Below are 16,871 nucleotides of genomic sequence, written 5' to 3'. Positions count from 1 at the left end.
TGGTTTCCATGGTTCCTTTCTGCATCATATCATGAAATTCTCTTTCTAAAAATTAAACTCTGTGTCCTAATTCCCTTGAAAATTTACTGTAAAGTGAAGAAATCTTTCTCACTAGCAACGAATAAGCAAACAAAGCACTAAAACCTCCCTCAAGTATTCAGTGTTTTTCTTCTTACCTTCCACCTCTGCATAAAATACAGAACAATTCCCAAGGTCTCTTTCCCTTTGTCTACATCCCTGAACTCAAGAGTAAAATAAAAGCCATATTGTTTCTCTCTCCTCATCAGAGTGTAGCAGCACAGAGCATAGAAGTTTTCCAAGCATAACAAAGCTGCTTTTCCTTCAGGAATTAAAAGTAAAAGCAGCAACCCAGCACTTAGTCTAGCTAAGCTATTCCCATATACTCAGAAGAAGTGCCTGAGGTAGAGAAATTTGTTGCCCTTGAGCCCTGTATTAGTATGCATTTTCCATAACAGCCAAGGGCCAGGCTTGCCAGTTTTTCACTCCCTCCTCTGTTGTTTCTCTTGCCTTATTTCTTTGGGGAGTAGAGATTAGTTCTGACACGCCTCCTGTCAGGATTATACTCCATGTGCCATATGATAGATGGTAACAAGTATGGCCAATATTCTAAATATAGTATCTTAGTGAAGGTAGTGTCATGGCTCAGAATTCAGATTCTGAATCTGAATCAGACCTTGAAGAAGCAATGAGCCTGTGGAATGTCAGCTTCAGGAAGGACAAAGCTAGGAATCACGTGAAAAAGATCAAATACATGTATCACCTGAGCAGCTAGAAAAATTAGGTGGGGATGACTTAAGTCCTTCCAGTTCCAAAAAAGGTGTAAACCTGATTACTGATAGCTGGTTACAGCCTTATTTAAGAAACAGCCCTGAATTAGGCTCTTATTGCTAGAAACAACATATAACCTCTGGTTTTTGTGTGATGTTTCTGTTTGTGAAAGAAACCTTGAATCTTTTACCAATGGACTGGAGACAATCCTGGCCTGGCTCTTAGAACCCTGGATTGGATTTAGATGATTCTTCTGCATGCTCCCATTCCAAATCAAACTTTGCAGACTAGCCTTTGTTTATATTCCTTTGTTTAATTATTAACCCTTTAGTTCTTGAAGTAAAATTGAGAAATGTATGGGGTGAGACCCAAAGCAGGATAGATAATACTGTGTTTCCCGAAAATAAGACCCTGTCTTGTATTTTTTGAACCCTGAAATAAGGCTTGGCCTTATTATTGGGGTGGGGTGGGGTGTCTTATTATTTTGGAAGTGCAGGAGGTGACAAGCGTGGTCACCTCATGGCTGCTGCTGTGTTGTGCCCCTGAGGCTGTGCCCGCATCCTCCCATCCCTGCGCCCAGCTCTTTGGGAGCCCGCATGCAAGAGAGCAGCCTCCAGGCATCTCTTGCCATGTGGGTTCCACCGGGCAGCCTGCGCACTCACAGCCAGGAATCAAGCTCCTCCCCTCCCACGGGGGGGGGAGGAACATGAGTGGCCCAAAGGTGCCAAGCCGCATGAGTGCGTATCCCCCTCCCCCACTCCCGTGTCTTCCAGGCCTCACGTCGATGTGGGCAAAGCTGGTGAACACCTGTCTGGAAACGGAGAAGAGGCCGGTCAGGCCAGCTGCCTGCTGTCGAGTCTTCCTGGAGCCAGGGCAGAGAGTTTTCCGAAAACCAGGGCAGAGGGGAAGCAAAGGGCGAAGGGAGCCGCAGCCCTGCATGGGGAGTCCACGCTGCCACCATCTCAGCACTGAGGATGGTTTCCTCTGAGGCTTTCAAACCCCGGCTGGAAGCTGCTGGAAGCTGAGAAGAGGCCGGTTGGGCCAGCCACCTGCTGCCGAATCTTCCAGAAGCCGGGGCAACTGTACGGCACTGGAACCATAGAGTGGGAATGGCATTCCCAGAGCGGCCAATGTTGTTGCAGAGTCTTCTGGCAGCCTCGGTGCTGGGATCATGGTGGCGGTGGCACGGACTCCTCAAACACCTGGTGCTCACCAACTTCGCCCACATCATGATCCTGGGATGTTTGGTCGGTGAGTGGTGCTCTACCTGCCCAGAGGGAGGGTTGTCCTTTGGGTGGGCACCACATGGAAAGAGGTGCCGGGCGGCTGCTCTCATGTGAGCAGGATAGAAATTTGCAGGTGAGGGAGATGGATGGATGGATGGGTTGGATGGATTCCACTTCATAGAAACAATAAAGAAACAAAATCTACAACCCAGCGACCTACTTGTGAGCTTCAATGTCATATTTCTTTTCACCCAAGTGCCTATTAAAGAAGCCTTGACAGCTATCCAAAACAAATACAACCCTCCCCCCAAACACATCCTAGATCTGACCAACCACTGCCTAACCAACACATACTTCATCCACAATGGACAAAGATACAAACAGATAGAAGGAGCACCCATGGGATTACCTCTCTCACCCGTCATCGCAAACCTATACATGGAATACTTTGAAACCAACGCTTTAGATAAATCTGAACACAAACCCAAACTCTGGCTTAGATACGTAGATGACACTTTCATAATTTGGCCACAGGGAAAGAAAAAACTGGATAACTTCCTCACACATCTCAACAGCCTACACCCCAAAATACAATTTACAATGGAAATAGAAGCTAACAACCAACTCCCCTTTCTGGATGTCCTAATCTACAAAAAACCCAATGGCTCCCTAGGACACACCATCTACCAGAAAAAAACACACACCAACCGCTACTTAAACGCACAATCACATCACCTCCCTGCACAGATCAACTCTGTAGCCAAGACCCTCATCTCCCAAACCAGACGCGTAGCCAACAAAGACCATCTGAAAACTGAATTACACACTCTCACAAACGTATTAATCTCTAATGGATTCCAAAGAAACACAATTACCAACCTAATCCAAAGGGACACACCACCCAAGAACCAAGACACAGAACAAGACAATGGCATTGCCCTCCTACCGTACATCAAAGGCATCACAGATAAAATCAGCAAAATTCTCCACAAACACAACATCAAGACAGCCTTCTGCACAGGCTAAAAAATAGCCAACATCTTAAGAAACCCCAAAGACAAGATCCAGCTAGAAAACCAAGGAGTCTATGAAATACTATGCAAAATCTGCCCAGCCACATACATTGGACAAACTAATAAGAGAATAAATGCATGCATCGCTGAACACAAGAATGCAGTCAGAAAAGAAGAAAAAACCTCCTCCCTTTTCCAACACCTTAAAACCACAGGACATGAAATTGATTTTGAAGGAACGAAATTAAGCTCCAAAACTGAACACTATAACAAGAGAAAAATTATGGAAGCCATCGAAATAGAGAAACACCCCCACAGCATGAACAAACGGGATGACACCTCCTGCCTACCAGACATCTGGAAACTAGGCCTAGTCAACAAACGAATCCCAGCAACGAAACTTGACTCCGGACCCAGGATAACACACGACGCCACCATCAATCATCCTCACCAGATTCAAACCCAAACCCATCCCACAGATGAAACACAACCACCATCCAGAAGCCAGACCACGTTGGCACCACCGGCTGCTGCACCCCCCTCCGATCCCCACACAAAGCAAACTGACACACGCCATGAACACATGACAAGATCTCAAACTCTGAGCCAAACCAAAACCCGGGATGCTGCATCACAACCATCTGCTCAGGACATCACATCACAGAACTCCAGAGGCCACAACACCAAAGCTCAGGATGTCACAACATAACCTACCACCCAGGATGTTACAGCACAAGACTCAGGAGGCCACATTCCCAGAACTCAGGACGTTTCCAGAAAGCCCATTACCACTACAGGAGGTCACATTCCCAGAATTCAGGACATTTCCACACAGCCCATTAACCAGATCATTACAACACAAAAGACTAATGGGTACACAACTAGGATCACACCCACACAGGATGCTATGAAACAGCCGTCTAATCTGCAAACACCCACTCCACCTACCAATCAAGATGCAACCACACAGCCAACCAACCCGCTTACAGCAACACTCCCTACCAGTATTTATAGAGAGACGGCAGCTCCGACCGCGCTTTGCTCGCACAAGCACGAAGCCCTAAGCACCAGCCTGAAGATGACAAGTAAGACCTCGTCGAAACATCTCCACGATACTCTCAACCTTACACGGGAAAAGACCTGAATACGCCAAGACCTACATATATATACATACATATATACATACATATATATGTTTTCTGAGGTTTTCACGGGTGTTTGTATATAGGTCTTTGGTTGTTCGGGTTTTCTCCCGTGTAAAATTGGAAGTGTCTTGGCGACGTTTCGACGAAGTCTCATTCGTCATCTTCAGGCTTCAGCTTCGTGCTTCTGGGAGCAATGTGTGATCGCAGCTGTTAAAAGGAAGAAACAGCTGCGATCACACATTGCTCCCAGAAGCACGAAGCCCTAAGCACCAGCCTGAAGATGACAAGTAAGACCTCGTGAAACATCTCCACGATACTCTCAACCTTACACGGAAAAGACCTGAATACGCCAAGACCTACATATATATATATGTACACATTATATATATATATATATATATGTCAAAAAGTATTCTATAGGGGAGAGTTAGAACACAGAAGTAAAATAGAATTGGGAGTTGGGCTTTGTTATTGTAATTGTTATGTTATTGAGGACCTGTATACTGCACGAATCAAGAAGAGGGCCGTGAAAATATTTACAGACCCCTCGCATCCTGGACATAAACTGTTTCAACTCCTACCCTCAAAACGATGCTATAGAGCACTGCACACCAGAACAACTAGACACAAGAACAGTTTTTTCCCGAAGGCCATCACTCTGCTAAACAAATAATTCCATCAACACTGTCAAACTATTTACTGAATCTGCACTACTATTAATTTTTTCATAGTTCCCATCACCAATCTCTTTCCACTTATGACTGTATGACTGTAACTTGTTGCTGGCAATCCTTATGATTTATATTGATATACTGACCATCAATTGTGTTGTAAATATTGTACCTTGATGAATGTATCTTTTCTTTTATGTACACTGAGAGCATATGCACCAAGACAAATTCCTTGTGTGTCCAATCACACTTGACCAATAAAAAATTCTATTCTAGTCTATTCTATTATCTGGTAAAGAAATATACATGTGCATTTTGCTCATTCATTAATTTTAAGTAGGCATTTCAGCATGTTTCAAATGTAAAATTATAAGAGACTCAAAGCTATGTGAACTAACTCTTATTTATAAAATGCATGAAACTATTACTTTTAAACTCTTGGCGAACTTTCTAAGTTTACACCCACCCAAAGAGGGGAAATAAATATTACTCTCATTATTTACGGGACCGCCTACTGCCACCAATTGCCTCCCACCGACCCGTGCGTTCTCACAGAGAGGGACTCCTTAGGGTGCCATCCGCCAAGCAATGTCGGCTGGTGACACCCAGGGGAAGGGCCTTCTCTGTGGGGACTCCCACCCTCTGGAATGAGCTTCCCCCAGGACTCCGCCAACTTCCAGACCTTCGAACCTTTCGCCGCGAGCTGAAGACTTATCTATTTATTTGCGCAGAACTGGCGTAGGATTTCAGTTTTAAATGGGGTTTTTACTGTTTTAATTATATTTTAATTTGGGCCAATTTAATAAGTTTTTTAAATATTGTTTTTATCTTGTATTTATTCTTGTTTATTTTTATCTGGCTGTAAACCGCCCTGAGTCCTTCGGGAGATAGGGCGGTATAAAAATCAAATTAAATAAATAAATAAAATAAATTACTATATATAACGAAAGTTAACCAATTTAACCAGTAAAATTTTCATTAATCAAAGACCAGCATAAATTTAACTAAAGCAGAATTCTGTCTCCTGAAATAGCAAACAGATATATTACAGTCCTACAATATTCAGATGATATAATTTTATTGCAAATGACCAATCAGCTGAAGTCAGCTCTTTAAATTTTATATTTTTATGTAACATTTATAGTTGAGTTATATTAGGACTACATATAATGAATTTTAAAGAAAGATCCAGAATTTAGCTTTGCAGTGTTATTGGGCATTTTTTGGCAGGTAGAATAGCTTCAATTACCTAGGAATGATTTTTCGTTTCTCTACAAATTGTGAAGCCCACTTTCTATGTACTGCCCACAGAGGAGTATTGAAGCAAATGCAAGCATCTTGTTCAATATTTATATAAAAGAGGCTTAATATATCTCAACTGTATTTAAATCACTCACAGCTGCACCTTTGGCACAATTCCTTATGGCATAAAATTAGGCTTGGAGAATAAAGCAGACCATAACAAGGAGCAAAGAGTATCCCAAATGTAGCACATCAATTAGAAGTAAAGCAGGATTGAGAACTATGGAGTACAAAGTTTATTTAAGGATAATTCATTATTAGTTTAATCTGAGCTTCTACTGACTTGGTCTAGCCCTGTTATTTTGAGAATAGGATATAATAAAAACAAAACAATACTAAAAGAAAAAATAACTGATATTTGACAAACAGATCATATAGTAATTACTTTAACTGTAGTAATTGGATAATTATGTGCATAAGAGCACAAAAGTGCCTACCGTTCCTGTCCTATTGTTCCCTTTCATTATATCAAATTAATATAATTGTTGCATACTTTTGCTTATATATTATGTTTGTGTATACTGTTGTGACAAAAAAAAAAAAAGATAATTGGAAGAAAACCCCAGGCAGCAAGGTATCTGTAAGATCTTTTACACAGCAAAATATTCCAGCACATTTACTTGGCAATATTTATTAGCCTTCCCTCTGCAATTCAAGGAAGCAGATACAATATTGAAAAATATCCTACAGTATTATGACCTTGTGGAGAGATCATAATCAAAATATAGCTCATGACGCTATATTGCTGTTTTATAAAGATTTTTGCCTACAATTTGCAAAACTTTTTGTTCCTCAGATCATTTTTATATTAGTAATTTTACTTGGGGCCCAAGACTGCAAAATTAGGTGGCAAGTTGTAAAATCTTGTCTGGCTGCTTGGTGGTCCTTGTGTCCTTCTTTAGGAAAGAATATGGTGTAGTTAATAGAATATTTATATAATTTCTAAGGGATTTTACTAGAATTTTATATTCTTAGTGTTGATGAAATACATGAATTTGAAACTTGGTTAGTGGTCTTCATAAAATAATAGAGTTTTATTAAATGCTAGTCTTCAAGGCAATCTTTATTGACCCAGGTAAATGACTGAGGAAATGTGTTTGCCCAACCTTCTTAGAACCGTCTGTGTTTAGTGAGATTATTTATGCCTATTTCAAATCTGTTTCCATGGAAACAGAAACAAAACTGGCCACCAGCTGAGTCAGCTTCTACTGCTGGTTTCCACTTATCACAATGTTGTTTGTTTCCCTAGAAACTGATTCAAAAGTGATAAAAAAATAAGTGGCAATGGTTATTTTTATAGGAATACAGACAATTTCTCCTAACTAGATTCAAGCCAGCTGTATTTAAGCAATTGGAGGTTCTGTATGGGCCTTTAACGGAAGCAAGATCAGGCTTCCATTTTCACTCTTGTGAAACAGTTACTAGCCAATGGAAGCAATGGAAATGAGCAACTCCCACTTCATGCTTTTAAGTGTTTAGAGTGGCTAATTTACAAAAGAGATTGATTAAATAAACATATTTAATTTTTCTCTAAAAATTAGGTATACTGATTTAATAACTGGTGGAAATGGTTAATGTAATATTTTTTAAAAAAATCAGTTCTGACTTCAGTATAGTAAACACCTTCAGAAACAACCTGATTCTATATTTTATAATGCACTTTTCTATAAAATTGTTACTGAAATGCATATATACTTTCATAAATAAATAAATGGATTGCAGGACAAAATATGCCAATATGTCTGCAGCCCAATCTCTGTGAAAAAAAAAATGATCAAGAACTTGCATTTTAAATTTTGTATAATGTAATTCCAAATATTTGGAGGAACTTTAAAGGGTGAACATTGAGGGAAAAGCCTGGCCCTCATATACAGGCTATTCCATGGTTTCAAAACCTGCCCAACCAAGGTTCCGTAACATGACAGAAGCTACCTATGACAATCTCCCATTTCCAGTATTTTACCTTACATATGGAGGTGGGCAGACATTATTTTCATGGGATTATTCATTGTCTGACCAGAACATGATTCCTTGATGTACAAAGTAAAGTGGGATTTTAAATCTAACAAATATTTTGGCAAGAGAGAAGTTATTGAAAAAAACTATCATAAGTAAGCAGATGCCTTTCAGCAGATAGTTCAGACTAGGACAAATAAAAAATATGGCTCAGGAATCACAGTTTAAGCAAAAACCTTGGATATAATAGATTATTGAGTCAACTATGGCTCTATGCAGTTATAAATTGTACAGATAGAGAATTTGAACTTTTGCATATACATTAAGAAGAAAACAACAGATTCAATGCAGCAGAGAAAAATGTGATTTTAACATTTTTACTTAAACATTTAAATTACTATTTTATTTAAATGAATTAAGCCTTAAAAGTACAAGCTTTAATTCAATTAATTTTGAAGATTTGGGGCTGGAAGCAGATTGTCTGAATTAAGCATCTAAAATGTCTCCTTGACTGTACAGTATCTTCAAAACGTTCAAGCTAATTTTTAACAAATGTAGATACTTCTATATGTAATACTGTCCCTTACCGGTATATACATAGTAATTATTTATTTCTGCATTTTCTTCTTGAGTTTAATATAACTCAAACTATCATAGAATAAAAATACAGATAACATTTATATGAAATGAAATCAAAAGCAGCATAGCAAAATGATTACTCAGAAAGCAATTAAAAGCAACAGCTGTTAAAATAGGCATCACAGAAAATGCTAAAAAATACAGAAATGCAATTTTTGAAAACATTTTGGCAAAATATAAAATTTAAAATGAGTTGCGTCAAAAATGTATTTGTGTTTAACTTTCTTTGAATAGTTTAAATTATAATAATTTAAAAACAGATTTTTTTTCCTGCCTTTTGGCTCCACAATAGAGTCCTAGCTAAAGATTAATCAAGCAACATAAATTTATACTATTAAAACAACAAGCAAAAGTAGGACACAGTAGCAATTAATAAACATAATACCTCAACAGTATTAAATTGTATTTAATGTTACTGAAAAGTATATCACAACAGAAGAGGGAGCTAGCTCAGTTTATTATGAAAAGATGTTTCACAATTAAAGCACTACTGAATGAGAAAGATGTTCCACAATCAAAACTACTGAAAATGCAGGACACACAGTTTTTATATGAATGGAGACATTTGGTGTTCACACATCAACCATGAGCAAGATGCTTAATATGGAGGAGACTATTTCTCAGTAAACCATGTCTAGAACTCAGGTTCTAATTCAAGAGCATTTTGTTTAAAAGGTATTTTAACAAGACTGAAAAAAGTAGCTTCCTAGAATCTGGGTGAGATTGTGCAAGTCTGGGTAAATTATACTAGCCTAAGATAAAGACATGTTTTAAATTTATCTTTGCTAGTAGTTCATAAGGTGTTCTTACTTGAGAAGTTCAAATAGTTGCATTTAGTGATACATTTATTAACTTGATATAAAAATGGTAAAAATAATAACTTCTGATATAGTAATTAAGGAGACCATGAGTTCTAGTCCTCATCTTAGGCACAAAGTTAGCTGAGTAATCTTGGGCCAGTCATTCACTCTTCAGCCGAAGGAAGGAACCAATGACAAATCACTTCTCAAAACCTTTCCACAAAAACTGCAGGAACTATTCCAGGAATTTGCCAAGAATCAATACTGACTCAAAAACACAAAATCAATCAATCAACCAACCAACCACAGTGGAGCAAAACAATAGAGTAAATGATGATTATGTTTGTTCCCCATGAAGAAGCGAATTTGGACTCTGGCAGTAATAAGCAATATAAATAGAAAAGAGAGAGAGAGGGGTATTCTTAAAACAATAATCTGTAATTCATAATGAGATCTCATATGTACATTAATAGATATATCCTGGGAATATCAAGTTAAAGCTACCACCTTCTGAGGAGTCCTTGGTGCTCTCTGAGCTTGGATGTTTTCTTGTAGACATTTCATTACCCAAACTAGGTAACATCATCAGTGCTAATCTGGCACTAATAGTGTTAACTAGCTAAAGTAATGAAACATCTGCAAGAAAAAACCAAACTCAGAAAGCACCAAAGACTCCTCATTTCAACCCTGAGCTACAAATATTCTCCTTTATTGGTGCTATCTTCTAAAACATGTCTTCTATATTTAGCAAATGTTTTGTGTTTTATTTAGAACCTACACATGCATCAATTGCAAGTCAAACCTGCCCACACAGTCATATTAATTAGCTGGCTGACGCTTCAAAAGTGTACATTGTAACACTGGAAGGATCCAAAGAGATACAGTAAGAAATAAAATTTGTGAAAGTTACACAACATATCAGAAGTAATTATTTCACTGATTCTTCCTGACCTGAAAATCTGTGTGGCTAAAATAAAAGAACAGAGATGTAGGGATAAATTGGAACATCAACCTTTCAACATTAATCACAACAACTGACTCTCCAATGTTTTCAGTCCGTTCCCTTCTACAACTTAAGTTAACACACAAGTTATATAAAAAAAGTTTTAAATGCTGATATACAGTATTGTAGTCCAATTGGCTACTATATATATATATATATATATATATATATACATTTTAAATAAAATATAAAATGTAATTTAATGTTATATAATGCAATAGTTTGGTGGCTTAGACTTTAAAAAGAAGGAAATAGATCATATATATGTTGAGAAGAAAAAAAATATCAAGCAAAAAAGATATCTAGAGGTGCTCGCAACCACCCTACTTAAAAGCGTAGGAAAACAGTCAAATTTTCAAGAATAGTTGGAACTTCATCAGAGTGCAGGCATAGCTAAAAAGATAATTTTGTATGGTTTGAAAGAAATTACCATTCCAGACATAAAATCCTGGTATGTGTTCCCTCTCAGTATTTTAATCAGCGCTTTTCTGACAAAATAGAAAAAAAATAATTTTGGAAAGATTTTTTTTTAAAAAAAGAGTAATTTTTTACTGGTTCATTGTAATACAATTTTCTTACTTTTTATTGTTGTTTTCATAACATCTGCTCTGGCAAAGTGAATTAAAGGATGGCTAATTTGGCAATGGCATTTTTTTCAGGCAAGTAAAAATATAGTTCCATTTAATTTTGGGGTTCTGCTGCAATTTAATATTGCTGCAGGTGCTATTTGTTGCCCCCTGCCATAGCACTCCTGAGCGTGCCATATACGCGCTGCATATTTTTATACAAAAACTGGATTGAAGACAAACAGACAAGTATTTACATAAGCAATCTTCATATTCCAAAGGAAATTTTAGCACTTGAATCAGAAATGCTGCACAGCCCAGATGTTCTTAGATGTAGGCACTGACAAAATCTAGACCTGTTTAGTTTTAAAAGGTTATTGAATTTTCAGGCCATGCTCTTAGGATTAGCTTGCTAACACATCAAGGTATTTCTAGTATCAAGAAAGGATTAAAGGAAACCAAGGTATGCTAACAGCATATGCTCTAATTTGCCAAAAGAGACATCTTGTGTGTGCAGAAGATAGTTGTAGGAACACAAACAGATATACAAATATGCATACTGTCAAAGCAAAGCAAACTGAAGAGAGAAATACTGGAAACAGGAGGATAAAACAGCAGCTGTGAAGTAGGTAATAAGTGCAGAAAAAAATGAAAGGAGAGTTATTCTGAAATTTTAAATACTCTTTGAATTGGCAGATATTAATAGCACCATGAATGGGTCTAAAAGGCAAATTGTTTAATACTTTCAACAACAGGAATCAGATATTTTCTGTTCCTGTATTTGATAAAGCAATCTTACCTAATTTGATATATTCCAGATGTGTTGGATTACAGCACCCATCACTTCAGTGAACATGGACAATGACTTTCCTGGTTCAGTATCAGGAAAATTAGAATTCAAAATATATGGAGGGCATTAAGTTGTGAAGGGTGCAATTGAGCTTAATTTTCTTGCCTAGTGCCACTCCTAAATTTAATTGTAAAATATAATTAAATGCATAGGTTCTATGATTTAAAAATCTACTACTTTCTTTCTTCCTTTCCCTTTCCCTTTATTATCTTCTTTATTTTTTTTTTTTAAGACCTTGAAAGCTTACTTACTATGTGATCTAATATTGTCCAAATGATGGTTTGAGGAATTTTTTTAATGGTCAACAGAGCTACTCTTTAATTTTGTTATAGTATCATCCATTTAATAATACATGATTATGAGTAATTTAATGTTCCTTATGGTCAATCAAGACTAAATTGTTTATATGAACAATGAATAATATAAAAAACCCTTTCTTTGGATTATTTTTATTCAACTCTTACAACCGCATCCACCCTTTTTTTTACTCAAGGCAACTTTTGGTTGCATCCTTCAATAGCTACTTTTAATATGAATTACGTCAATATATGCTAACTCTAGGGAAGACAACTGGGAAATGCAATGGGAGAAGATACTTGCTAACTGTAACATGAGATTGTTCACACCTCTTCACATCTAGGTCTGCCACAAATAAACATTTCCCAATATAGTCTGGACAGACAAGAATGCTAAATCTCCTTGTATAGCAGATTACTAGTTTCCTACTTCTTTAACAAGGTTAAGCTACTTACTTGCTGCCCTTCTGATATAAATTCTTTAGAGGTCCCCTAACAAGTCAGGACAAACGTTTAGAATCAATATAATATCAAAGTTAAAATTATTTTAAAATCTCCAATAACGTCTAAAATACTAGTGTATCAAATGAATGCCAAATGCCATGCTGAATTCACTCTGGAGAACACATTACAGTAATACAGTCTTTATACAAAGATGAACCTGTCTTATCCCTGATATCCATAACATACTTGGAACAAGATTCATGAAATTACCTTAAGGACTAACAGATTAATATGAGAAAGAAGGCAATCCTTCAGTTGATTTGTCTCAAGCTGTTTCTAGTTTCTTTTTTTTAGTTCTTTTTTCCACAATTCCCTTCTCCATCAGTTCTTGAATAATTGGTATAAATGCTAAACTTTTAAAAGGCCATTTATTTAATATTTAATATTTAATTTATTTAAATTTATTTAAATTTAAATTTGCCTTATTTAATAAAGGCAAAAACAGTGATAACTTTTTCTCATCACAGCCATTGTCCCTCTTCTCTATCTTCCAACTGTACGAGGTATATAGAAAACCTTGGTAGGTAAATGCTATACAAAATATTTTATCAGGTTCATGATATGCAGAATTATAGTTTTTTAATGGGAGTACTGATCTTGTCTCTGATATTTTATTTGTGCACCAATTCATCTCACAGTTGTACAGTGAAAGAGATTAAATCAGAGACTAATTGCTTTTGGACATTAAAAAGAAGCCTCATCTTTCTTTAGTGAATGGAAGAGATTAGTGAATCACAACCCAGTTAAATCAGTATAAGCATCTGGTGACCACTGAACATCAACTGGAGTACAGCTTTGATTTTCATGCACATGTAATTGCATTTCCCTATCTACTGAGCAAACAGAAGTATTGTATATTTCAATATTAACATTTCCCTACATTTTGTACTGCAGTTCAATCTACAAAAAGCTATACAAGAAAGAAAAACATAACCCAGTTGGAAAATTTGGCTTTGATGGCAGCGTATAAAAATAAAATTAAAATGTCTATTTTGGATTATAGTATGGTATATTGAGATAACTGCTATATGAAGTATATTGAGTGTAGCAATAGCACACTGCACGTAGCTCCCAGTTGGTTGGATGTGATGGTTTGCTGGGTGCTTTAAATCAGTTTCTAGCTTGCAGGAAAAGAAAAAAAGCATGCTTGCTATAAAACTGGGCTTTGATTAAGCTTATAGAATCTGACTAAAGAAGTGCTAGAAGTGACAAGTATTATTTTTATCACTAGTCAGGAATACTTGTGTACAATGTAGGTGTGACTAAAGCTGATAACCAAATCTACCATTTTTTAAAAAAATTATTAAAAGCATTAACTTGACAAACATAGAACCATATTTTGATGACCATGTTATTAGACTGTAACCTGGAATGTAAGAGGAATGTATGATAAAACACATGAACTAATGGGAAGGGAGGGAGGGAGGGAGGGAGGGAGGAAGGAAGGAAGGAAGGAAGGAAGGAAGGAAGGAAGGGAGGGAGGGAGGGAGGGAGGGCTAAATTTCAAAATGAGCTGATATTTCCAAGAGCTACTATTAATGGGATTAATGTATGTAAAGCTACATAACAAGAAATAATTTTTATATTCTATTTGGCTGTGATCAGGCCATGTTTGGAATACCTTGCTAAATTCTGGACATCAACAGTTCAAAAAGGACAGTGCAAATTGGAGCAATTTCAGAGAGCTACCAAAATGGTGAAGATGTAGAAACAAATTGAAGGACAGTTAAAGAAATTGAGTATTATATAACTACAAAAAAATAAAATAAAATATTAATGGAAGGTATTATAAATTTTCAAATAGCTAAAGTGTTGTCACCCAAAAGACAAAGCAGATTTATTATCTGTTGATCAAGAACACAGGACCAAAGCTCATGGATTAAAACAACAAGGCAGGAGTGGTTCAGGATAGGAACTTCCCGGTTGTATGAAGCTGCTATGTGATGTGTTGAATTATCTCCCATTAGAAATCTTTAAACAGAGGCGGATTTCTCTCTGTCAGAAATGTTCTACCAAATCCTGAATTGAACAGAGAGCTTGACTAGATGGCTTCTAAGGTCCTTTTCAATTATATGAGGAGAGGAGGCAGGATGTTTGTGTAATTAACAGAGAGGGGAAAATATAATACCTATAAAAGAAGTTGGATAAATAAAATATAGAAATAAAATGAAAAATTGTACAACTCAGTGTGATGACCAGATGATAATATATATGGATGAATGGATGGGAATGAGATGAGTATAGGTAATCATCAAGTTATAACTGTAACTGAGCCCACAATTATGGTTGTAAGTTTAGACAGTCATAAAGCTGGTCACCACATGACCAGCCTCCATTTTATGACCTTGTTTTGCACAGCCATTAAGTAAACCCATTGCTATCAGTGAGAAGGGTTTCCGGAAACTGAAAATATCAATGGACCTCAAATTATGACATACAATAAAAAATATTATTTAGAATTTATTGGATTCCATTATGTTTGCATAGAAAAGGAGTGTCAAAAACAGCATTTTATTGGAGATAAGAATAATGCTTCTTTAAAACATGTTTCTATAGCGTCCTGTACATAGCAAGTTTTGGGAGAAAGTAGTGGATTATATAAATATAAATGTGTGACAAAAGCTAAAATTCTGATTTATAAAGATGCAAATAATAGACAATTATGAAACTTTGGAAAATGCTCTTCAGGTAGTTATTGAGAAATGTGTGAATGCCCTTAATCAAAGAAAAGAACACATCCAGCTTTGTTTCTACTTGGAAACCGCTTGAGATAGAAAAAAAATGAAACTTTGATTTTGGGTTTTGATAATTAGGTAGGCTTGTAGCTACAGAAATGGCTTATATATATAAGCATGTAAAAGTAAAAAGTAAAAAGCCTGTAATGTTATTATCCTAATCTAGTATGCTAAAATGATTTGAAATCAGTGCTTTTCTTTCTTCCCCGCTTTACCATACATTTTCTCTTCCCCCTTTCCTCCCCCATTTTCCCACTACTTTCATTTTCTTTTGTATTTATATCCTTATAAATTTAATAAAAATTACTTTAAAAAAGAGAAATACATGAATGTGAGAAAGGAAGTTTATTGCATGTTGCTTTGGAGTATGTGTATATAATGTGAGTAGGCCTAAATTAGAAAACATTATATATGAATATATTGAAAATTGGCTGCTGATAAAAGTAAACCATACATAAAAATAAATGGAACTCTTAACAAAATGTTCCAACACTAAACATGAGTAAGTCAATTTGGTCTAGTAATAAATTGTACCTAGGTAGCTCAACTTTTTCAAGATATTGTATCTGCCAGAAGCTCACTATACAATGTTTTACATTCATAGCATATTATTTTTCAGTTGTACTATCTTCCTTCCATTTCCCATAGGTAAATCACAATGTTTTATTTTGTTTATGTATTTATTTTTAAGAAAACATTCAAAGGTCATGTGTCAAACAAAAATAAGGAAATGTTTTGAAAAAATCGCAACCAATACAAACATTTAATATAATGTTACATAATAAATTATCTATGGGATCTGACTTTTGATATACCCTGTACTCATTCTCTCTCTCTCACACACACGTAACTCCATGAATATATAGTTTTTAATTGGTATGTAATTATGCCAGAGCCGATAATCTCTTGGGAAGCCAATCTATTTCAGAAAAGGCTACCTAATGAATACCTGGAGAAGTGGGCCCCCAGTAGTATAGTACAAAAACACAAGGACTGGCCATCTCAGAAAAAATACTTGAAGGTTTAATAATCTATATAGGTTATTCAATACTGTCGGTTCAATGTATTTTTGCTTATAAATCAAATGTACTATAGGAATTTAATGGAGTGGGTTATTTGGACTATCAAGTTTTTGTTCAGAGTTCCCTGGAGTTGGGTAACTAATAAATTCAGAGGAATAGAATAAATAAAAAATAATGACTGCATAAATTGTTCACCTTTTATTAAAGTCAGTCTTAATTCTTGGTGACTACATGGGCAAGTCCCTGCAGTTTTCTTGACAACATTTTCAGAAGTGGGTTGGCACTGCCTTCTTCCTAGTGCTGAAAGTAATTGGGCCAAAGTCACCAAGTTGGCTTCTGGGCTTATGCAAGTAT

At 36.3% G+C, this 16,871-nt stretch overlaps 1 protein-coding gene across 1 annotated transcript in view; it reads right to left on the bottom strand.

Moving 5' to 3' along the window:
- The window catches only part of GABBR2 (gamma-aminobutyric acid type B receptor subunit 2), a 414,031-nt gene that overhangs the window by 90,357 nt on the left and 306,803 nt on the right, over positions 1 to 16,871 (bottom strand). The window lies entirely within an intron of this gene.

Source organism: Ahaetulla prasina, chromosome 3 (assembly GCF_028640845.1).
Source record: "Ahaetulla prasina isolate Xishuangbanna chromosome 3, ASM2864084v1, whole genome shotgun sequence".
Classification (NCBI taxonomy): Eukaryota; Metazoa; Chordata; class Lepidosauria; order Squamata; family Colubridae; genus Ahaetulla; species Ahaetulla prasina.
This window is presented reverse-complemented; position numbering and strand designations above follow the sequence as displayed.